This window comes from Clytia hemisphaerica, unplaced genomic scaffold (genome assembly GCF_902728285.1).
Source record: "Clytia hemisphaerica strain Z4C2 unplaced genomic scaffold, Clytia hemisphaerica genome assembly, whole genome shotgun sequence".
Classification (NCBI taxonomy): Eukaryota; Metazoa; Cnidaria; class Hydrozoa; order Leptothecata; family Clytiidae; genus Clytia; species Clytia hemisphaerica.
In genome coordinates, this window is record NW_027104229.1 from 548,446 (window position 1) to 573,197 (window position 24,752).

At 35.3% G+C, this 24,752-nt stretch overlaps 1 long non-coding RNA gene across 1 annotated transcript in view; it reads right to left on the bottom strand.

Moving 5' to 3' along the window:
* The window catches only part of LOC136815893 (uncharacterized), a 48,681-nt gene that overhangs the window by 20,288 nt on the left and 3,641 nt on the right, over positions 1 to 24,752 (bottom strand). The window contains exon 2 of the long non-coding RNA XR_010847778.1: positions 24,164 to 24,262. This is a non-coding gene — a long non-coding RNA (uncharacterized lncRNA). The remainder of the gene's footprint in view (positions 1 to 24,163; positions 24,263 to 24,752) is intronic.

Genomic DNA, 24,752 nt, shown 5'->3' on the forward strand with positions numbered 1-24,752 from the left:
ATACCTAAGTAATTGATAATGTGCTTATAAAAAAATATCGAATTTGGCCAGTTTTTTTATAAAAACACGCCAAGCAACCCAAATTTCCTGTCTAAACACACATATTCTTCAACAGTAAGGCCTCATGAGCAAAAAAAAACATCTTTCTCATATAAAAATTGAGTAATTTGACTAAGAACATTGATGTATGCTTATTACAAGTGATTCTTATAGATAAACATGCGTTTTTTGAGCCAACAAAATTTTTTTGCAAAAATCTGCTTCAGCCATCTTTTAACTATGATGGTACCCTACTTTCATGCAAAAAATCAGAAAAAATTAATGATCCAATTTTTCACAAAGTCCAAAAAACCCCGTTTTTTAGCTGTTTTTTGGCCCAAATTTGCCCAAAAAAATTTTTTTTAGAAAATCGGGCTCCGTCACATTTTGCCCACCACCATTTTGCACCTTTGTACCAAAAATCAAAAGATTCCTAATGATTCAATCCCGAGAAAAGTTGGTAACAGACGGACGGACGGACGGACGGACGGACGAACAAAGGTTAATTTATAGGACCTCCAGGTAGGTCCAAAAAAGAAGTACAGTTGACCAGTTGACGCTCTCTAATTTGATCTTCAAGGGGAATTGGATTTTCATCGAATATGGGAGCCTATCGAATAGTAGAACATCGAATTAGAGAACATCAACTGTATTACACGTTTTGTTCAGCATTTGGATATTTTCAAAGTATTTTTCCCATCATACCAAACTGTCAAGACAATAAGACCTCCACCTAGTACACAATAAGGTATTGCACATAATTTATAACTACTTTGGAGGTTGATTGCTTAGGAGGCACATTAACGTCATGGTAACTTGCCAAAACAATTTGTGACCCACGCAGTGTCTTGAGGAAAACATGATTTATCCATAAATTTATTGCATCAAATACAGCAAAAATGACAAACCAGTTATGATCAATTTAACACTACAAACGCATACACGGTTCTCCAATACTAGCAATGTTCCATCACTTTATCCGAGGAACTGCAGGGCGGTATTGAGGCTATTATGAACCGTCACAAAAAAAAGTCCAGAGGAAAAGAGGCTCCAATCCTTTAGGGAGTGGAGATTAGAATTTCAGCTGTATTAACAAGAAAAGTTCCTTGACGTGTTAAGTAGGCATAAAAAATGTCTATAGCCAATAATCAAGTTTAATAATGGAAATAAGGGCTGATCGGAGTTTTTACTAGCCCGGGGTCCACTTAAAACTTTTTTATAGACTGGAAGGCGCGATCAAAGTTACTTCACTGGACACAGCGTCATCAAAAATTATTAGAAAGCAAAATTCAGCCAGAAGTAGACTCTAGTCTAGGTTTATACAAGTTTGCTTCCTAGCAAATTATATAAAGGTGAAAACTCGGTCAAGGCATTAGATAATCCTTTACTAAAAACAACACAAAAAATAATTACCTAATTAGCTAGATATTACCTTAACTATGGTAATTTACTTTCAATTTTTTCATGGTAAGCATAAAATGTTCGCAATTTACTAAGCACCAGTTTATAAGTAATTATGCCTTCCGTATCAAGACATTTCCTTTCGTCTACTTCCTTTATTTCTAATGAAATGTAAATTATAAGTCATTCATCCTTCTTTCTGGAAAAATTGCTGCTGAGTCGCAAGAATTCATGATGTGCACCATTGCAATGTCTTCTGACATTACATAACGGACCCAACAGTTCGTGATTGGTTGAAAGTAACGGATTGTCTGATTTTACGTCCATTCTTTTTATGAAAATCTTCCCGAACAAAGACTTTTCAGTTAAGCATTTACGCATATGAAATCTAGCTTGTTAGGCAACATCAATCAACCATAGTTTATACCAAGTACGAAGTTTCAAGTCCTAACTATCATTATAAAAAGTACATAGTGTCTAGCTGCTAAGCTTTTAGTAATTAAAGACTATGACCTATGTTAATTAGTAATTCTTAGAGAAAAACTAAGACCCTAACCTACAGTGTTTTTGCAGAGATATAAAAAGAACAGTCTTAAATGCAAGCATAAGCTTACCGAGTACCGTTTCTCAATTTAACTCATCTTCTTTAGCCCTACTAGCCGGTTAATTTGACTAAAAAGAACTATGATCTACGCCACTTTATTTTGGCCCCACCTAACGAAATTCTTAAAGAGTAAAAAAGTAGTCTCATTACACAATGGAGCCTCCATAACTCAAACACGCATTAGAGGCACACATTTGTTCGAGTTAAGGGGATTTCGAATTATCGAGGTTTATAAGGCATTGTTAACCTGAAGGGACCATAAAACTTGTTCGAGTTAAGGAGACATTTAAGTTATAGGAGTTCAAGTTAAAGAGACTCTACCAACGATCACAGTTAAAAAGAATCATCATTTATTTAGACATGTCAGTCAGGTTTTTCCCACTGATAATCACATGACTCAGTTTCAGATAATTACGAATAAATTATGCTGACATAATTATAGTTTGTCATTAATTGTAGGTACTGAAACTGAAAAATAATTAACTCGGTTAATTATGTATTTTTATAATTGTACCATATTTTTATATTGCTGGACTAAGCGTTTTAGCTCACAATGTGCCTCTGTGAATCCAGATGAATTGAAAAAATAATGGCTGATGAGGACTTGATTCCGTAATCAGCGCCCCAACAACTTACCAGTTAATCTTTAATAGCAATAAGGTTTACCTAAACAGATAATTATAAATCAGACTCGATCACTATTTTCCCTGTAAGTTAATATTTGCATAAAACTTACTTTCCAAACCGATAGGATACAGATACACAGATACACTGTGCTAGATGGGTCAACGAACTTGCAAAATATTTCTGGAGAATCCCGACGATTGGGATGCCGCATCAGAAAGTGGAAATCTAAATTGTTTTGCATATCAACTGATAAGAAATTTAGACCAGGACACGCAAAAATACCTAGAAACGATACGACAAGACAAGGAGACTATTCTTTTATCTTTCCCTAAACAGTCTTAGCCTGGGAATCCAAGCTCATAATCTAAGAAAAAAACATATATACCTCGCCTCACAAAGTTCTAAGATTATACAAGCAGCAAAAGCAGCAAAAATATCATAAACTAGACTGTGAACAAAGTTTAACGCTTGGATTCCCAGGCTACTAAAGGCTTTGGTGCAATATTGCATCATAGCTAAATCTGTCGATTGAAAAAAGACACACCCATTTTCCTCTGTAAAATGATTGTTATTATATCATATATTATCGATTTTCTCCTCGTTCGTGAAAGAGATTTCCTGAGGGCATCACCGTTTTAAAATAATAAGTAATTCCATCAAAAAAATAACTTGATTAGCATTGCAAAAAAAATGACAGATGCAATTTATCGTTCGTTGTATTATCTTGCTTCAAAAATTACATACAGTCAACTCTTTCTAATTCGAGTCTTTCTGTAATTTGAACTAAAATATTTAGTCCACTCAGCAGAAAAGTAGTTCAAAATACACTCTATAATTCGAATCTTTCTCTAATTTGAACTAAAACATTTAGTCCACTCAGCAGAAAAGTAGTGTAAAATACTCTCTATAATTCGAATATTTCTCTAATTTGAACTAAAACATTTAGCCCACTTTGGAAAATGTAGTCAAAATACTCTCTATAATTCGAATATTTCTTTAATTCGAAGAAAGTTTTGTCCCTTGAAGATCGAATTAGAGAGAGACAACTCGACAACTCTCGCATTACCTTGCCACGGTAACAGTGACGCAGTGATACAGGGGGTCTAAATTCAAGCGAGGATTTAAATTCCAAAAGTGATGATGGGAAAATTCTTGCTTGAATTACTTGCCTTGGAAATTTTATCTTCTTTGATTTCTAAGAATGGTACAACAGACTCTATACATAATTAAGAGATCAGATGAGAATTTTGGGATCTTCAGGTTCAGGACTTGTCGCAACAAGAAGTTCGTTTTTTCTTGGCGGATCGTTGAGTGCACTGCTTTATGCTGGAGAGTGTTTCTTGACAATTTTGTTGCGATGTTTATGAGAGTTTCTTTTAGACTTTGACTTTCAGTTCGAATAATGGAGTGTATCGAAAAATTGAACGTCAAAATAAGAGAACGTCAATTTTATGTTTTCCCCAGTTGGAGTGCGTAAATTTTGAATGGGACTGAGATTTCAGAATATTCTTTTTGTGATCGTCAGGTTCAAGACTTGTCGCAACCAGAAGTCCGGACTGGAAATTAATAGTTGATGTAAATAAGAATATTGTGTTGATTACAGAAAGGTATACAAACTAGTGGTGCAATATTGTGCAAAACGTACATTTATAAAATTGTACTGTGTTATGAATTATCATCAGAGAGCTTAAATGGGGGACTTTATTCTTCAATAGTTTTCTACTAAGAAATCAAGTATAAACGTGACATTTATTCTTTGTCGAGAGATCTACATGTAACAAGAACACCGACCAAAAGAACGTTTCTCGATGAGAAGAATATCCTGAAATCTCAGCCTCATTCAAAATCTACGCACTCCAACTGGGGAAAACATACAATTGACGCGCTCTTCTTTTCGATACGCTCCATCATTCGGATTGCGAACGACAAAGTCATCAAGAAACATAAACAACTCTCATATACGCTCATACGATCCCTGATTTTTCGATAAAAATTTAATTAGAGATGGTTTACGGTAATTTGGAAGAATCAAGCTGGATTATTAAGCAACAAAATAGAATTGAAATCTCCGCTTCTTTAGGTCTTCATTCGATCCCAAATGGCTAAAAATACACTCCAGCTCATTGAGACAGGGGTGTTTAAAAAGCGGCAATTTCCCTTTAATTGTTTATAGTTTGCGAAGTTTCAAATACATAGGGACTTTCCACGTACCCCTAAAATGTTCAACAATTTTTCAAGTATTATGATTTGTCATCTGCCTGTCATATTATGGTTAAGTAGACAGCTGCTGTGACAAACAAATATACAAAAATAACACTTTAATCAAGTCACTGTCAAGAAGTCAGACACAATCATACGTCGAATAATCATTTCAATAGAACTCACTGCATGTTTTTTTCTCAGAAATGCTTACTAGAAAATGGGAACAAAAGTTATAAAAAATCAAAATATTGCAATATTAAGATTGAAAGATGGTATTTCTGACTTGTGGCCAAAAATATTGATATCTAAAACTTTATAGTAAATGCAATCCCAGAGAAAGAAAAAAGCCCTCCAAAAATGTATGTGGTATTAAAATTAAGAAACCCGTTATCATATATGAAGTTTTAAAGGTCTTAAGTAAGGTAAGGTCTTAGGTAAGATTGCGACCACAGTCGATAGGGCGGCCAAAGCGCTACCTTTTCTTTAGTTGCTGTTTACTTGAAGGTAGGGGAGAGCGCCACACTTTCCCCTGAATTTCTCTTCCCTTACCGTCGACCCTTCCCTTAGTTGATTAGTATTGAGCAGAGAAGCATTAGATAACCTTTGTGTACTAAGTACGAAGTTTTTGACATGACCCAACCAGGGATTGGAAACTAGACCATTCGCACCGTAGCCGGATGCTTTACCTTCATGCTAAAACCGCTTAGAAGTCTTATCAATGCAAGGTTGATTATATTATAATATATGTATGTTATAATTTGAAGCTATTTTTCAAGTTTAAAATTCAAAAACAGTTAAGCGATATTTTTCGGTGGTATCACCATTTTCAAGCTTTTACATACAATGTAGTATGCAAAATATAGAATACAGGAGATTATGTCTTTTTAACGGTAACCAAAATCTTAGGAGATTTAGGAAATTCTTTTCACCAAAAAATTGATCACTCTACTCAAAAAGCTTTTCTTTGTCCAAAAAGAGCATCTCTTTGCAGAAAAAGGGAACGAATTTAATAATTTTTGTAAAACAAGGAATTTTGAGTGTCATTTTTTTGCCGATGTATGCTGTCCGGGCTCGAAAATTACAAGACTAGGTGAAATAAGACCTAATAGTAATATGTTAAAACATAATTATTAACAGCATTCATCCTTTCTATATTTGAATGAGAGCAAAAATCATATGGGTATGCTGTGCTACGTATTTATTTAAAGCTTTTTCAGTGGGTGATATTTTGCATATTTTTGCATAATTTGGTAAAGCTGGCAAAGCTCTATTTCCCTTATGGCATGATCACACGATTGAGAGATTTGAAAATCATCAAAAATTTAAAAGTAGTTCAATATCGATTAGCCTCATAATATAATTTTGTTGTCGAATAGGCTATTTCATTATGATTTCAAAATATCTTAAACCAATTAATCATCGAAAGGGTCCTGCTGAGTAAAGGGATTATAGTCATATGAGGGAGCTATAAATATTTGCTAATAGTAAAGAAAGACAAAAAGGAATGGAATGCAGAATGGTTATGGACCTTTTTCTTTCCAAATCCCCTTGATCACAGACCATAATTAGGACCACATCACACTGAACAGATTGGCTAACAGATCGTCCCAGTGAAAGAAAACACCTTGAAACTTAATTTCCTTTACTAGAAAACTACACTAAGCACACATACTTAAAAGTAGTAGACTTTCCTACGTGACTTCAAAATGACCGCCGAGGCCTGATGGAATCTACATAAGTTTATCGACCCAGTGATATTCATATTGGAAGTTAAGCGTGACTTGGATCATGAGATTTAGGTTTGGCTACGTTTCGAGAGATTGCTCTCCTATTATCGGCCAATGTGGAGGATGTTTTCTCCACTATTTGTACTAAAGCCTGATAGAGTCTCTTCACACTAATCCTCGCTAAGGAAAAAATATTAAAAGCTTATCAGATGGGAATTGATACTACTGTAGAAACGAGAAATTTTTAATCCCAAATTGGTGTTTCAACCGATTCTTCATACGAAACCTTTAGCCAAAGCAATAGTAAGGTTTGGGCGCAAAGTCGTAAAAGCCAATTTTGAATCGTAAGTAGAGTATACGGAAAGAACAACCGTATGTCACAGACCCGCTGGGACCCCAGCCCCACTAGAAAATACGGCCAAAATCTCGTCCCCGGTGGGAAGAATACCCTACAATTTCATCCCAACTGGGAAATTGACTATGATTTCATCCCCATTCAAAATTCAATGCATAAAGTGCACTCCAAAACCATCCCCACTGGATTTTTCGACTTAAGAACAATAGAAGTTTTATCCCCATTGGGTTTTCAATAGAAAATTTATCTACATACTGTGGGAAAAAGTTTCACCGGGGCTGTGAGACAGGGGTGTGCAAGAAGATCACAATATTTTGACGAGAGGCGTTGGCAACTTTGAAAAGCAAATGGTTTAGAGCACATTTGATTCTTTGATTCAAACTCCCATTATCTTGAATCTTGCTATAAATTCGAATCAGTTTTCGATCTCGATCCCTGTCAAGGAGAAACCCCTTATAAAATACTTTCTATAAATCGAATCTCTCTGTGTTGAGAAAAATTTAGATTTTCCGCTTTAGATCGAATTAGCGAGATTACATTGTAATACTAAGATAAGGAAAGGGGTTATTGATGAGCCTCATTATAACACATCGGAAGTTAATGAATGACTTCCTCTAATGCTCCCCATCTGACACACAACGTTGCTTCAAGGTTCATCTAACGTTCATAACGTCCATATAATATTAGAGGAATGTTGAAACAACGTTGTGTGTCAGCTGGGTCTGTAACCCAATCAATATTGCGAACAACAGGCATTCTTCTAGTGTGATGGCCAAAGCTCTTAGTTCATAAATTCGTTAAATAAGCTCGGTTCTAAATTGCTTATTCAATATTAGACTGCAGAAAATTGGTCTTGGTTTAATTAATAGTATTAGGAAGCTATTAGCATTAATATTGAGGAAATGTGTAAGGTGGAAGAAGAAAATAAACATAAATCACTTCCCTCTGTCCCCCGATTGCAATTCTTTTATAAGATGTTAAAGAACTTAGACCCGGGGGGATACGTAGTCAAAGTGGGTGCTGGGTATGTGCGGACCATAAGGGTCCCTTTTTCAAACCCTCCAAAGTCTCTCAAAGCGGTACAAAAACCATTAAAAAGCAAATTGAGTCTATGTAAGGGTCCAAAAACGTCAATTTTTTCAAAGTCTCTCTAATAATTCTTAAATCCCTAAAAGGAACCCTTCCCAGGATAAAATTCGGGGTAAGAATTAGTCAAAAAAAAGATTCCCCCGAGAAAAACCACCTCTTAAGGCACCGCAAAATCTTTCAAGATTAGGTAATCACCAATTCCCTAAAATCAATCTCTAAACCACACAAATCTCTAAACTTCCGGGAAATATTTCTCGAAGGGCCCAAAATTTTCTCTCAAATTGATCGATTTTCGATTACTAACTCGGTGAACATACCCGTCACCTTGCAAAATAACTTTTTACCCCCTGGAAAATGAAAAAACACTCTTTTAGACCCCCAGGAAATTTTTCTAAGGTAACCCCCTGGAAATGTTCGTCCACCTCCCTGTATGGAGATAAAATGGAATAACCCAATGGCAGCATGCGTCTACTTATAAAAAAGGAAAAAGAGATCCATGTATAATAGACTTTCGATTACTAGTTTGAGTAAAGAAACCGATTTAAGTTAATTTCATACTCATGAAACTAACTGTAAACTAAACTAACTAAAGACTTTAGATTATAGAAATCCTTAGAGTCTATTCTTTATCGACGTGTCAATCGAACTATAAATATACGGCACATGAGAAAAAATAACTAAGGCAATTAATAATAAATGTTTCAAGGGATTTTCCCAGAAAAGTCTATAGGATTCGGTTAGATTCTAGTGATAATCAGTGATAAGAAGCTTTGCAACTAATTATAAAAATGGAATTTGCAAAAGATATTACACTTCCCAATTACGAGTATTCCTAGAAGCGTGCTGAAAGTCAGTCAGTCACTACGATCAAAACTTATATATAAATAAAATTCACACGGTTGTCTTTTAGCCAGTACCTGGGCATTCAACTCGTTTGGTTATAGCATTGCGATCAAATAAGTTAAGTAATAGGTACTGGCTGATGGAAAGTGTCCGAACCATTAGCAATAAAAAGATATTATGCCAACTATTGAATTATTCATGATCGTATCAGAGCTGAAAGTTGTGCTGATAGTGGATGGTTCCTATTGATTAACCTGACAAATCCTCTATTTTGTCTATATACACACGTTTTTTTATAAGTGCAAACTATATAAGAACATAAGGCTTCGATGGCCAAAATGTTAAGAAAAAGTGAAGAACATTTTAAGGCTTTGTGGACTCTTAAGACATCCGATTACTTAGAAAATGGACAAAAATACTCACAAAATGGTGAAAAATAAGAACTCAAAAAGTTAAGAACATCTGAAGGTTAAAATTTTTTGAATGTTCTTATTAAAAGAACATGTTCTTCACTCAAATATGTACGATAATTCGTCTAATTATTAACATCAAGCATGCTTTTGGTCGTGCATTTCTAACCGTTTAACTCAGACATGTGAAAAATACAGAACCTATAACTTATGATGAGTCGTAACGTGTGCCCGCTTTTCAGAATTGTAACGCAAGTTAGAATTTGAGAGATTTCTGCGCGCCTTGAGTTTAGACCCCCTCCCATTTTTTCTTGCTTACTCTCGGGTACCTAATAGCCGGGGGGGTTGGAATAAGCAGGGGGGTTGGAAAAAATCTCAAAATTTAATAAGCGGGGGGGGGGGGGTTGGAATAAAAATGTCCTGGGTGGAAAATGTTTGAAAAGGAGGCTAATACAGCAGAATTAAGACAAAAAAGGGAACTTTCAAAATTATTTTCCCAAAAATTAATAAGCGGGGGGGTTGGAATAAGAATGTCCTGGGTGGGAAATTTTCGAAAAATTAATTAGCGGGGGGGGGGACGGCTATTAGGTACCCGAGAGTATGCATAAAGTCGAAAATGGGAAACTGGAATAAACTGCCCCCAGAACCTATCTATCAGATCAACTAGGTACCCTTTAACAAACAAGTAACCCGAACAAAATGAACAAACTATTGTCGTTCTGTATGAAATTTGCCGTTCTTTTAGTCTATTTTTAGTAAATGTAGAATTCTTTTAGATTTAAACTCGTATTATAATAAGCAGAAAGCCTGAGAAAGCATAATCTTTCAGTTGCAAGAAGTAGGAAATCTAAGTATAAGACTCGTGGTCGAATTGTGTTTTGACTAAAATGCAGATTGAATTCCTTCCATCTTTTACTTTTACTTCATAAAAACGGGTATGTGCAAGCTATGAGAGGACCGTTATGGCTCGCACATAAGCCTCGAAAGTCTCTCACATGAGTACAAAAACCTAAAAACAACAATCGAGTCCTTATCAGGGCCCCAGAACTTACCGAATATAAAAATTCCACTCCCCACTGCCCCACACATGATCATAATTCTCATAATTTGGGCCAAAGTTTGGAAATGTTGGCTTAAAATGGGAAAATAGTTTCTCGCAGGGTAGATTTTCGAGCTTTGGCTCGAATTATACCCGTCACCTCGCGACCTAGTGCCCCCTCCGGAGACAAGATCTGTCTAGCATGTATGACATTGAAGATTTAAGATACATCTGGAAAGGATTATTTAGGGAACTTGGAAAGCTTTCTACGTGTTGCACTTCGAAAGCAATAGCTTTATAAGCACTTAAAATTTTCTTGAAACCTAGTCTAGTTTTCTAAGTAATAGTCGTATTTGTTTAAAAACTTGCATAATCATACGAGGTCTCCAGATCTTAAGGTCATGGGGCTTCTATGCACATTTAAAATCAGCAAGATTGAAAACAATAGTTTGAATGGGTCAAAGAAAGGTTAAAGAGGGTATACTCTTTTGGGAAAATAGTTTCGCTGCTATACAGCGGAGTCTCCTAATAACTCTGCAAATCGAAGTCTGCTTAAAACTCGAATATATTTTATTCAGTTAACAATGCCTCATAAAGTTTATTCCATAATTAGGAATTTCCTTAACTCGAATAGATTTGTATTCCCCGTGAGTGTTCTAGTTATGAAGACTCCATTGTAGCAGTATTTAGCAGATTGCAAATAATACCCCACTGATTGTGCTTTCTGCAAAACAGAATTAAGGAAACGTAGTATTTTGCAAAAGATCATTTCGGAATAACCTGCAGTAAAGCTTAATCTCCCTCTTTCAGCTTTCTTAAAATACTTTTTTTATCGAGTACTAACAAAAACAAAACCCCAAGTCAAACCCACATTTAGAATTTCACAAAAGACATTCAAATACCTTTTGCAGATTCATCATTATTTTCTTACAGTTGAAATGTTACAAAATAGAAAATGATTCTCGGAATAAAAATTGAACAAATTTCTAAGAGTATTTTCTGAGAAAAATTGTACAAACTGTCAACACAGGGTGTGTTTTTCGCATGATTGTATTTATAAAGATGGTTGACCTCGCTTGTTTAATGTATAATGATTTTACAATCCTATTGATTATTTCTGAAATCTAAAGTTGGGAACCGCTTTGAATTTGCTCGGGTCATGGTGGGGGTAAAAGTAAGCCAAGTATTCTTATGTAATAAAACTGATGTTTACAAAAGAGCAGAGATTCACTTTGAATTTCTTTCTGCGGTCTTTTTTTTTTATCCAATCCCTAAAAGTAAGCATATTCATCTGGTGGCTGTCGGCGGAGCCGGGAGCGAGGGAGTATATCCCCTTTTCTATTTAGGGAGGTCGAATGCTGAGGTGGACCTCCACATCTACTCTCAGCTCCCAGTAACTTACCGCCTAGATCAGATTACCCAATCTAAGCAACTCATCATTCGCCGAGTTGGCGATTACTAGGGATCGATCCCACAACCCTTAGATTGTAAAGCGGATGCTCCATCGACTAAGGTACCCGGCCACAAGAACATAATTCCTAGAACTAAGCAAATAATTGAAGTTGCAGGTTTTACACATTCTTAGCCGATTATGTGCCAAACTGAAAATATAAAAAATAAAAATATCTCATCTTTCATGAAAATTCTATATGCATACCAAGACAAAATTTGGAGGGCAGCCCAAAAATTTTCGAAACGAGAATTGTGCGATGTCGAGTTTTGCGGAAAATTTGTATTTATATTTGTATTAAACTTTCGAGAATATATATCAAAAAATTCTGAGAGAGTGAAAAAAATGCATGTAATTCTTTTTTAAATAATTTTTATTCGTACTATGAAAAGAAGTAACTTTTTAGAGGTGCTTTACATATTGGGGTATCGAGAATTCAAAATTGCCTTTAGTACACATACATGGCACTGTATTGATTCAATAGTAAGGCATCATGCCAGTTCGACTAAAGCCATCAATAATTCTAAAAGTAACATTTTCAGAAATTGTGCCAGACGGCACGCAATCGTGCCAATTTTTACTTTAAGTGTCCCTAGGAAACAAAGGTAAAACAGAAGAAAAGGCAGGCGAATGAAAGTTAAGTAACTGTTTAGGTTATAGGATATCGTAGTTTATTACAAAATTTCTCGGAAGTAAAAGAACTCTTCTATGTTCGACTCTAAAAATTGACAGTGTAAACAGTCAAAAATGTTTTCCCGGGTTGACCGCTAATACAGAATTACAGTGGGGTCTTCATAACTTGAATGTCTCCTTAACTCGAACAAACTTGTGTTCTCAGTGCGTGTTCGAGTTATGGAGATTCCGTTGCAGTCCTGGTTGTAAGAAAAAAAAGTGAATTTCTGCAAAAATTTAGAAATTTATGGCAAAAAATCATTAAAATAGGGCAATTTGAGTCTCAAAAAATAAGTGACCAAGTGAAAATACGTGTTTAAAAAGCAAAATTAGGTAATATTTTGAAAACTACGGATTGAATCAAATTTTCGCTTTTTGAACCGGCTAAATTTAGTGAAAATCAAAGATCTGGCCTGTGACAAATTTCAGTACAAAAGGCCAACTTTGGACATTATAAAATGTGGTAAGATGCGTAACTGATATTACAAAATTTATAGTCAAATTGTTGTTTTGATCGTCAGCAAATTTTCTTTTCGATTTCTCGGAAAATTTCACACTCGAAACAAAAAAAATTGTTGAGAAATATGGAGTGATCAGTGGACGTGTTTTCGAAATTTTCATGTACATTTGACTAAAATTTCTTTTTTACTGACCCAACAGACCAAATTGGACATTTTTTGTTAATAAGATGATGAAATAAGGATAGGAAACTGTGGGCGAAGAAAAAATTCAAAGCCAGGCTATGGCATATCGTGTTTGAAAAAATAGGCAAACTGGAATAATCTAACAATTTTTAGTTTATGATTTCAATTATTTTTTGTTTATAATAATTTCATAAATAGTGGCCCTCGACAACCAAGGAATCCTAAGATCATCTAAAGTGATAAGATGAGATAACCAAGATTTATCCTAACAGTTTACTTCAAACGCAAACTGTCAAACAATAACGCCAAATGATCGCGGCAAGTCTGTCTCAATATAAAAACTGCAGCGGAGACAAAAAAACATGGTAGAATTTGAATTAAACATCTCAATGTGCTCGTTGAAAAGATAACCAGTAGTGGAATATTGTCAAAAAGAAAAAGAAAAAAAAAGTCAGCATCACTGTGGAAAAAAAAAACTTGCAAAAAATATCCATTAAAGTCTGTGTCAAAAAGGTGTGCAGTGTTTTTATTTTTTGTCATAACTTTCCAACCTGCTGTATATTTAAAACTTTGGTACCGTTGGAGAGATATTTAAATGCGTTTGTATTTTTCACTACTTAGTTTTTCAGAATTCGTCCTAGAAAGTGAAGAAAAATTAAGAAGAAAATGTTATTATTGATAGAAAGGTGCTACGTAAATGATACTCACATCAATCGAAAGCCTGATGATAAGCTTTATTAAGTTTTAGACCCTCTAAGGATCATCTGTGCCAAATTTCATGCTTTAATCACATCTGAAGTATTCTTACATTTTTATGTGCTACCAGACCTCACTATGAGGGCGAATTAAGAACATTTTACGGTTTTGTGGACTCGAAAACACTCAATTTCTTAAGAAAATGTACAAAAAATGGTGAAAGTAACAACATGTTTAAAAACCCATTTTTAGGCTTAATTCTGACTTTTAGCAAGAAATCAATAGAATTTGAACGTCAAAACCGCTTAAAAACCCGATAAAAGTTTGGCTAAAATATTTGAAGATTCAACTCAGAGAGTTTTCTTTAACCTGCTAGCCTACAGAGAGTCAACTGTTAATTAGGTACATGACACACCCGATTTTCAGCATGTGAGGTTACGATAATTAATCATAATTTATGCAAAATATGTCAACATCAATCCTCACACCCCCTTGATTTAAGAAAGTAAACAAAAATTTCAGCTTTAGCATAATTTATTCAAGAGAGAAAGTTGATAATTGATATCAGTCAGACTTTCTCAGAATTTAATCTCATGTAGGCGAATGATTGGACGAGATTTAAATAGCACTTTTAACTCCTGAACTCCTGAAATCCGTAATATTGTTATGTTCGATATGCACCGATCAAACTACTCTATAAGGGTAAAAAACTTTCGGTAAAATGCACTTTTAGGGTACCTTTTCACTGCTCAATCGAGAGCTGCACTGTAAGGGTCTAATTTTGAAAGCTATTTTTAGCGGTATAAACAGGACCATAAAATACCTTTTCAAATTGTACCAAGAGCGAGGTCGTTTAGTCAGGGGATTAACTACAAAATGTTAGTGATACTTAGCTATTTAAGTTCGGAAAAAGAGCTCTATTTTGTTTTTAGAAGCCACTACGAATGAAAAACCTTTCGGTATAATTAAGGCGTATAAACTTTCGCGAGCAGAAACTTTCGCAATTTTCGCGAACTTTGGCCTTTTTCACGAAAGTAAATGTCTTTGAAAATTCTGCACAAGATGATTCGCGAAAGTTTATGCTCGCGAAAAATTCTCTTAAAAGGTCGCAAATCTATAAAGCTTCGAAATAAAAAAACAAAACAATAACTATAGTATTTTTATGCCTTTAAAGTCTTGTCGAAGTCATACCAGTACTACTAGTACTTGTAATCTAATTGTTTATTTAACAATAAGTAGTTAAATCGTAGTTTAATTTTAAATCGTCTAAATCACTTATTCCGCCTGCGGTACTACCGGGGCGTCACGCCTGCAAGTAGCCTTACTTCTCACTTGGTTCCGTGCGATATTGGCTATACTCTCAAAGCACAAACAAGGTTTAAGATGGCGGTGTTCAAGTCTCAGAAATTTTTTATTCTGCCTCAAGAATCGTATTATATCCTTCGCTATCGATTCGAAAACATCATGTTATTGAGAGCAGTGGATACTTTGAGCATGGAAGTTCGTAGAGAGTAAAGTATTTTGTGCATTGGACCGTTTACTTTGCAAAATAAGACACTGTTTTGTAGTGCAGTATAATGGGCTTTAACAATCTCGTATTCATGTTGAAATGAGTTGAGTATGAGCTTTGTGGTGTCCTGTTGTAACGGATTTTTTGTCAAAGAAGGAATTTGTTAGAAAAACATGAGACACCAACCAATGAGATGCCAAATGACATGCTGAAATGGCTAGGGAGATTGTCGCTGCTGGGTGTGGTGGGATGTTGGCCTAGGAGATTGTCGCTGGAGATGCTGAGATGTTGGCCAAGGTGATTGCCGCTGGATATGCTGGGATGTTGGCCAAGGTGATTGCCGCTGGATATGCTGGAATGTTAGCCAAGGTGATTGCCGCTGGATATGCTGGGATGTTGGCCAAGGTGATTGCCGCTGGGGTGGTGTTTCGAGAGAGTATACTTAGAAATAGCTGTCTTGAAGACGGAACTGATGAACTACATGTTTGTTTGGTCTAACTTAAACTTATCACACCTGACCACTTAACTTATTCTCAAATATTGCATGGCATGCTCACTTTGACATTTTGACAAATGTTCCTGTGTAAGGAGAGATAGATATTTCAAAGTACTCATAAAAAAAACAACAACACATGTTTGAAACTTCAATTCAACTGGGTGGATTTTATTATGAGATTCGACAAGAGGATAAGAATTCATGGCTCAGGCAGAGCTCAAATACTCTCCTTTACATCTATTTTACAATATAATCTTGCACTGAGGCCCCCTTTTGGTTTGGATTAAGGTCATTAAGAGGTTAAACTATACTTATAATATACTATTATAGTTATTTGATTATATATTAACTTAGTTTCTGATTTATATTTATAACTAACTATATTGACTGAGTGTATAGCATAGTCATGAATTTCTATCTAGAGGCTAGAATGAAGAGGCAGTTTACATAAAGGGTCAGCAACAAGTAATCAAAATTTTATACAGACAAGTAGTGAATCGGGGTGTATCTAGAGTATTTGTTGATCAACTAGATTTTTCTTCTTCAGAAGAGGCTGGTTTAAATGTACAGAAGGCGAGTCAAGGCAGAAGATTGACAAAAGCCAATACAACTCAAGTAGAAAAACATATGGAAAACTAGGAAATCAGTGATTTTTGTTTTTAAGGGTGACAACTTAAAGCTTGGGCATAGAAGATGAGCTAACAATTTTCTGGAAATATTCCAGACCAAAGTATACACAGAACATCGACCAAAATTAACAGGCATAAAATGAAAGTTTAAGGGAAAGTTCCGTTTATTTACGCATCCTGCAAAATCAGTCTTCTTTCTGCAGTAAAATTGAATTGTGGAAAATCATGAAATAAGTTCTTGGTTAATTCAAAGGCTAGGCCAGTGGCACTCCAGATGTTACAATAAATACGAGAGCTTTGTGAGTGTGTTATGTGTGTTTATGTCCCAGGTCGGGTCCCAGTTAAGGGGAGTCACTTCTTGAGGGAATTTCGAACGGCGGTTCGGTTCTCTCAGAAACTTCGACGGCCGTCTGGTAACCTTGACGGTGGTCTGGTTACCTCGACGGCGGCTTGGTTTCAACCCTAAAAGTGTCTCAGGTCGGGTCCTACTCAAGGGGAGTCACTTCTTTGAGGGAATTTCGAACGGCGGTTCGGTTCTCTCAGAAACCTTGACGGCGGTCTGGTTTCAACCCTAAAAGTGTCTCAGGTCGGGTCCTACTCAGGGAGTCACTTCTTTGAGGGAATTTCGAACGGCGGTTCGGTTTCTCTCAGAAACCTTGACGGCGGTCTGGTTTCGGTCACCCTACAAGTGTCTCAGGTCGGGTCCTACTCAAGGGAGTCACTTCTTTGAGGGAATTCGAACGGCGGTTCGGTTCTCTCAGAAACCTTGACGGCGGTCCTGGTTTCAACCTAAAAGTGTCTCAGGTCGGGTCCTACTTAAGGGGAGTCACTTCTTTGAGGGAATTTCGAACGGCGGTTCGGTTCTCTCAGAAACCTTGACGGCGGTCTGTTTAACCCTAAAAGTGTCGGGTCCTACTCAAGGGAGTCACGTCTTGAGGGATTTCGAACGGCGGTTTTCTCTCAGAAACTTGACGGCGGTTGGTTTTCAACCCTAAAAGTGACTCTGAGATCGATGTGTGAGTGTATTGTGTGATGTAGGTTTTATCGTTTCCTAGGGATTTTTCTAAGCTTTATAGTTAAGTTACATTCATTGTATTACTTTAGACTGGAATTATTTATTTGAAATTTTAAGGGAATTTAGGGCTACCTGGTTCCCAGATAGCTAGGTGGTGTGGGTTTCAGTCCGCACAATATGGTGGGCTGGAAGTTTGGCAAGATCATCATAGTTTGTATTGTATCGCAGGCTGAGTTCGTTTTCTAATAGACTATGACAGGTAGTTGCTTGGCTCACGTGGTGCAGGGCAAGTTTTCGTCACTACCTCTCACAACGCTCAGTGCTTTGGTGGCGTGATGCAGGCACAAGTTATTATTTTTTTTTTTTTGTGTTTTTCTTTTTCTGTAACTGCTTCATTTTTAATGGTACTAGGTTATGGGCAAGTAAGAATATCAATAGAACTACCAGTGGCTAGATAGTTGTATATAGTCGTTTAATTAATTTAGATTTCATCATATTTAGGATTTATCATATTTAACTGTTTATTTTTTATTGGTTATTTCCTCCTTTTTATTGTTATGTTGTCTGGTCAGTCTGCAACCATTGTCTTGTTTTGGGGATACCTTCGGTTGGGACTAAATTTTCCCCAAAACTGATTATGGGTTAGCCAAATATGAACGCCAAACTTAATTGAAAAATGTCTCAATCTATCTACTCCCCTCCAAACAGATGAACGAATTTGGAAATTAAATGTTTATTTAACAATAAGTAGTTAAATCGTAGTTTAATTTTAAATCGTCTAAATCACTTATTCCGCCTCGGACTACCGGGGCGTCACGCCTGCAAGTAGCCTTACTTCTCACTTGGTTCCGTGCGATATTGGCTATACTCTCAAAGCACAAACAAGGTTTAAGATGGCGGTGTTCAAGTCTCAGAAATTTTTTACCTCCCTCCCGCCCTACAGATATTGGTTGCCGGCAACCCTATTTCTAGTTTATGTTAGTTTATCACTAGCAGGGGACTAAATTTTCCCCAAAACTGATTATGGGTTAGCCAAATATGTGAACGCCAAACTTAATTGAAAAATGTCTCAATCTATTCTACTCCCCTCCAAACAGATGAACGAATTTGGAAATTAAATAAAGAGGCATTTGTCACTTTTAAGTGATTGTGGAAATCGTGTGAAAATCTTCATTTTGATCACCCAATTCGCGAACGAAAGTAAATGTCAAAATAAATTTCGCAAATTTTTGACCTCGCGAAGGTTTCTGCTCGCTTTTAAGCCATTTTTCGTGTGAAAATCTTCATTTTGATCACCCATTTCGCGAAAGTAGATGTCAAAATAAATTTCGCGAATCTTCGACCTCGCGAAAGTTTCTGCTCGCGAAAGTTTGTACGCTTAAAGTAATTCATATCAAAGAAGGAAAAATTTAGGATTTAGGGGGTGAAGGTGTAATTCTAACTATACATTTTGAAGAAAAATATAATATTTGATCCCCTAATGTTTTCAGTTTGGTCCTCAATCCCTTACTAAATTATCTCATTAGAGATTATTTCTTGATTAGTCTCATTTTCGTAGAACCTCAAGAACTGCGAAATCTAGATGACTAATAGGGTTTTAAAGAAGTGCTGTTTCGATATGATTGTTCAATCATTAGATTATTTACGTCATCACGTCAACCACTTTTTAAGATACAAAAATGTCACTAGGGTCTCATTTTGATTGGATTTTCCTGTCTGTCTTGTATAGATGATCTATAAAATAGCGAAATATTTCAGAGACAGGAAAATCTGCCGTTTTTAAGATAACGTAGGGAGCTCTTTTGTCTAAAGGATCTGAGTTAATGACCGTATGATATAATTTAAAGTAACGTTGAATTAGCTTTGAGACCCATGCTATGATGTTGCAGTTCCGTATCGTTCGAAACGAATCGGTTCCAAAAAAATGTGAGTGTCGAAATTTTAACGTCAAAAAAGAAGATGTTACAAAGCAAATCGAATCGAAACTGTCCCGGTTCGTTGTTCTGAAATTGTCCGAAATCAGTATGAACACTTCCTATCCGTAATGAAAACAATACCGGAGCCATACGAAACATGGTCTTCTTCTTTCATATACTGAAAGCGGAACGAAAAGCATTGTTTTGGGCTGTGAGATTAAATTTCCAACCTCAAAAATGACGGTCGATCATTTTTTTTTCTTTTACTGGTCACACCTACATAGAAAACCTTTCTTAACTTGTGGTTCTTTTAGTGAGTGGGACAGCACTAAAATCTAAAATTCTAATTGTTATCTTTATGGATCCTAAATTCGATTCAAAGGATAGACCTTCCCTTATACATAAGATAAAAAATACCGAACGGGCCTAGTCTACTGTGAAAAACTGATTCAACTTTGAAGACAAATCATGACAAAAAATGGTATTATGGTTTTTCCTTTAGGTCTGAGGTCTAAAGAAGAGAACAAAACTTGCTTGGAAAAGACCCATGACAGTGGGGGCTTGCAGGATTCGCCAAAACTATAATACTCAAGATATACGCATTTCTTGAACCACCGTCAAAACCGAGAGCAAAGTCCTTCTTTTCAAAGTTCTTCCTTCAAAGTCCACCGCTTGGCACGTTTGAAACCGAGATATAGTCATGTTTTTCTTCAAAAACCGAAACTTCCAATAGAAAAAAGGCCTGCTACCGCCACACCGTCAAACTTTACGCCCCCACATGACGAGACAAAATGGTATTGCAACAAGTTCAGGAAGAATTAAATATTCAAAACTTAATAAGGAGATAAAAAATAGGCCCACGGCTTTAAAAATTCGATTGGAATTTAAAAAATTGCGGGGTAGTAGCAATGCTTGTGTTTGGATAATAACATCGAAACCATATTCTTGCTTGAAAGCTACATTAAAAAAAACCATTACACGGAAAATGATAATACCAGAGCTCTTATTACACCAGTATTTATCTTAACGTGACGTCAAAGAGCTCACAACTTGATTAAAATCTTTATTCAAACACTCCCGCGCACTTCTTCCTATATTGAAACCGCATTTCGAAATCAAGTGTAATCTTATATGGAATCTAGATGGAATTTACTGAAGGTTGTATGTTTCGTATGGTTTCGCAAGATCATATCGCCTGTTGGAGGTGATTTAATTGGAGCAAATCCTGATTATTCCCCGCATGACACGCGATTTGCAAAGTCTATGGCTCCATAGCACTGACCTTTATATACCCTGGACCAAGTTTCTCAATCCCGGCCAAGCAAAATCTTTGATCAGAGTTTTTTGAAAAGTGGTACCCGTTGCCCTTTCACTGACCTTTATACATCCCTGGACCAAACTATATCCGCCATCTTTGATCGAAGTTTTTTTCAATTGGTACCCGTAAAGAAGCCATTGCAGTGTCATCAAAAGTTTTCGGAAAAGGGAAAGTAGATCTAGCGCTCTCGATGCATTTACACCGCTATTGAGTAGTGCCGCCATTAGGATTAGGGTACCAATTTCAAAAAAATTTCGATCAAAGATTTTTGATTGGCTGGGATCGAGTAACTTGATCCAGGGATATATAAAGATCAGTGTGCCCTTTAAAGCAGAGTGTGTGTTTCTGGACGAATGAATCAGAATGTAAATCCAAGTAAAAAACATAAATTAAAGGTGCTTAGGTGAAAACATCTTTTCCCATCGAATTTGTCACTTACTTTTTTGGAGTTAGCTTTTAGACGAAGAACGATATTCTGGCTTAAGAAACACTTCATACTTTCTTTCCACAATTTGCTAACAACGATAATGGGGGGGGGTTGAGCCCAAATTCTACAAATTCGATATATATGGGAAGGTCTTTATTGTATAGAACTAAACTGTTTCATTGCTGAATCTAAAAAGACTAATACAAAATAAACAATATAATAAATACAATATAAATTTGTCCGTTGCATTTACATTCACAATACTATTAGCTAAACTCAATGGCACTGAACTGGAAGACTCTCAACGCTTTTGTTTCAATTTGTGGTCAGTTTAGTGTGGTGAACTCATTATAATTTTTTAAAAGAAATCATTTCTGCGAATTCACATAAAGTTTGTTTTTTTTTGGAAAAAATATCTGCCTTTAGAAATTACATTGGACGAAGGTTTGAAAAAAAGAATACCATTTGTAACAGGTGATACTTTTATGGGCCTACCTGGTTATGAATTTAACACATATAATTGATACCTACGTGAGCATGACCATTAAACAATCATTCTGAACACAAATAGTGACGATCTATTAAAATTAGTTGTTTGTTTCTCATAAAAAAAAAACGTTTAGAAACCAAAATTTCATGATCGTGAAATATTCTTTCATATTCAAGACTTCGTGAGCAAAAAAAACATCTATCTCATCAAAGAATTGAGTAATTTGACTAAGAACATTGATGTATGCTTATTAATAGTGATTCTTATAGATAAACATGCGTTTTTTGAGCCAACAAATTTTTTTTGCAAAAATAATCTGCTTGAGCCATCTTTTACCTATTTTCATGCAAAAAATCTGAAAAAATTAATGATCCAATTTTTCACAAAGTCCAAAAAACCCGTTTTTTTAGCCGTTTTTTGGCCCAAATTTGCCCAAAAACATTTTCTTTCGAAAATCGGGCTCCGTCACATTCGAGGGTTTATAGTTATGCATCTTTGTGCAAAAAATCATAAAGAATGAAAGAACCAATCTCGAGAAAAGCTAATACCTAAGTAATTGATAATGTGCTTATAAAAAAATATCGAATTTGGCCAGTTTTTCTATAAAAACACGCCAAGCAACCAAAATTTCATGTCTAAACACACATATTCTTCAAAAGTAAGCCCTCGTGAGCAAAAAAAGCATCTATCTCATAAAAAAATTGAGTAATTTGACTAAGAACATTGATGTATGCTTATTAATAGTGATTCTTATAGATAAACATGTGTTTTTTGAGCCAACAAAATTTTTTTGCAAAAATCTGCTTGAGCCATCTTTTACCAATGATGTTAGCCTACTTTCATGCAAAAAATCAGAAAAAATTAATGATCCAATTTTTGACAAAGTCCAAAAAAACCGTTTTTTAGCCGTTTTTTGGCCCAAATTTGCCCAGAAAATCGGGCGCCGTCACATTTTGGCCACTACCATTTTGCACCTTTGTACCAAAAATCAAAAGATTCCTATGATTCAATCCTGAGAAAAATTGGTAACAGACGAACGAACGGACGGACGGACGGACTAACACAGGTTAATTTATAGGACCTCCACCCCACCGGGGTAGGTCCAAAAAATACGTAACCCAAGCAGACCTAATTAACAGACCCAATGTTCTTGAAACTGATGAATTGAAGAAAGATGACCACTTACACTTGAGATACTTTAAATTTACTTTATATTTAGAATTTAGTATTTTTCTTCATCAGGCAAGTACTTACTTATTTTCTGGTTTACAGACATTTGGAGATTTTTTAATTTGGAGATGATCTTTAGGACCAGAGAATGGAAAAAAATAAAAATGAAATTTTTTAAATTTTCTTTTCAAACTTTCATGTTGGAGAAAGTTAAAAAAAATAAGTTTGAGAAAACTTACATACATAACAGAAAATCAAAGAACGTTTTTCGTAGGGAAATTGTGTCTAAGTGCCATTAAAAAAGCACTGGGCCCTTTTATCTGCCCTTCCTGCTTTTATAAAATATAATTTTCTATAAAAAGTTTCCTTTTTATGGCTGGTCAGTACAGGGTCGGAAAAACAGAAATGAATAAAATATTCGTAAATTTCAATTTTATTTTTATTTTTTATTGCAAAAAAAATGTCGGCGATTCCGTAAACCAGAAAATAAAAAAGTATGCGTCAGTTTGAAAAAATTGCTGTTTAAAAAATTGATGAATCATAAGACGAACTCTGATTTTTTAAATTTAAATGGTTTTAACTCTAGAGATCAAAGAAAGATTTTAAGATCGCAGTTTTACCAAAAGGAAATCCAGTAAACCTCTTCTTCCACTTTGGCTGAGAAAAAAATTTCTGACAAAAAATCTGAAAAAAGTGTACAAACACGACCTTAAAGGAACAACTGTAAGATTTAAAAAAGTTACCCCATTGATATTAATTTTGTATAGTAAGAGTCACTGAGCCTTAGTGATTTACTATTTGTCCTGTTCAGAGGAAATTTCCCAAAGTATTTCTAGTCATTTCTATTCATATTCATTCTTTTGTATTTAAATTTAGAGAAAATTCAGTTCAGGAAAATGGGTTTTTATTATGATATGCACGTTTTCTTTTTATAAGAAGCTTAACTTAGCTCAAAGCCTGGATATTCCTTATTTTTTCAGATAATCTCAGCCTCAAAATTCCCTTATTCCATTATTCGCATTTTTTTTGTACTCGTTTTGACAAAAAAATGACATACAAAGGGAAATAGCTAATCCTAAAAAAATGAGGCGAAAAATCTTAAACAATTGAGCAACCTTTGTCAATATCTACAAAATTCAAACAAACACTTAAAGAATTCTAGGAAACCTGACCACTGAGTGTCTTTGTATAACTTAATTTGGACAACTTATAAAAGACAATCCTTCTTCATGCCCTTTTCTTTGAATGATATTTCTCAGAATAGCAAAAACAATTTATACAAACTTCATTCATCGAAAATACTCTATAATTCTCAATAAATCTTCATAAGGTCATCAAATAGAGCATTTTACTGCATTCTTTGGCAAAATAATTACAACAGAATTATAACTTACATTCTAATTTTGATGTCTTCTCAGGTTGTCTCTTGGGGTTAACAGATTTAAGAATCAACATTCTTGTCAACTTTGGATCGTCTCAAATAGTTTGATTACCTGAAATTGGTAAAAAAGCAAGACTTGAAGATTCCTTCTCAAATACAAATTTTTATTACTGTAAAGGAATTTCGAGGCTGAAAATCTCTGAGAAAATAAGGAATATCCAGGCTTTGAGCTAAGTTAAGCTTCTTATAAAAAGAAAACGTGTATATCATAATAAAAACCCATTTTCCTTCAAAAATACAGGAACTGATTGAACTGAATTTTCTCAAATACAAAAAATATGTTCCTTTGAAAATAAGGATGAATAGAAATATTTTGTGAAATTGCCTCTGAACAGGGCAAATAGTAAATCAATAAGGATCAGTGACTCTTACTATACACTTTTTCTTTTCTTTTCTTTACTTTTTCTATTTATTTTTTTGAAACGAAAGGCAAGACAAAGGGTTAATTAAACAGAGGTTAAACCAGCCAATATAATGAAATTTTTAAAGAACACTAAACACTGCCAAAACTGTCACCCAGGGATTGGATTCCTAGGCCCTCG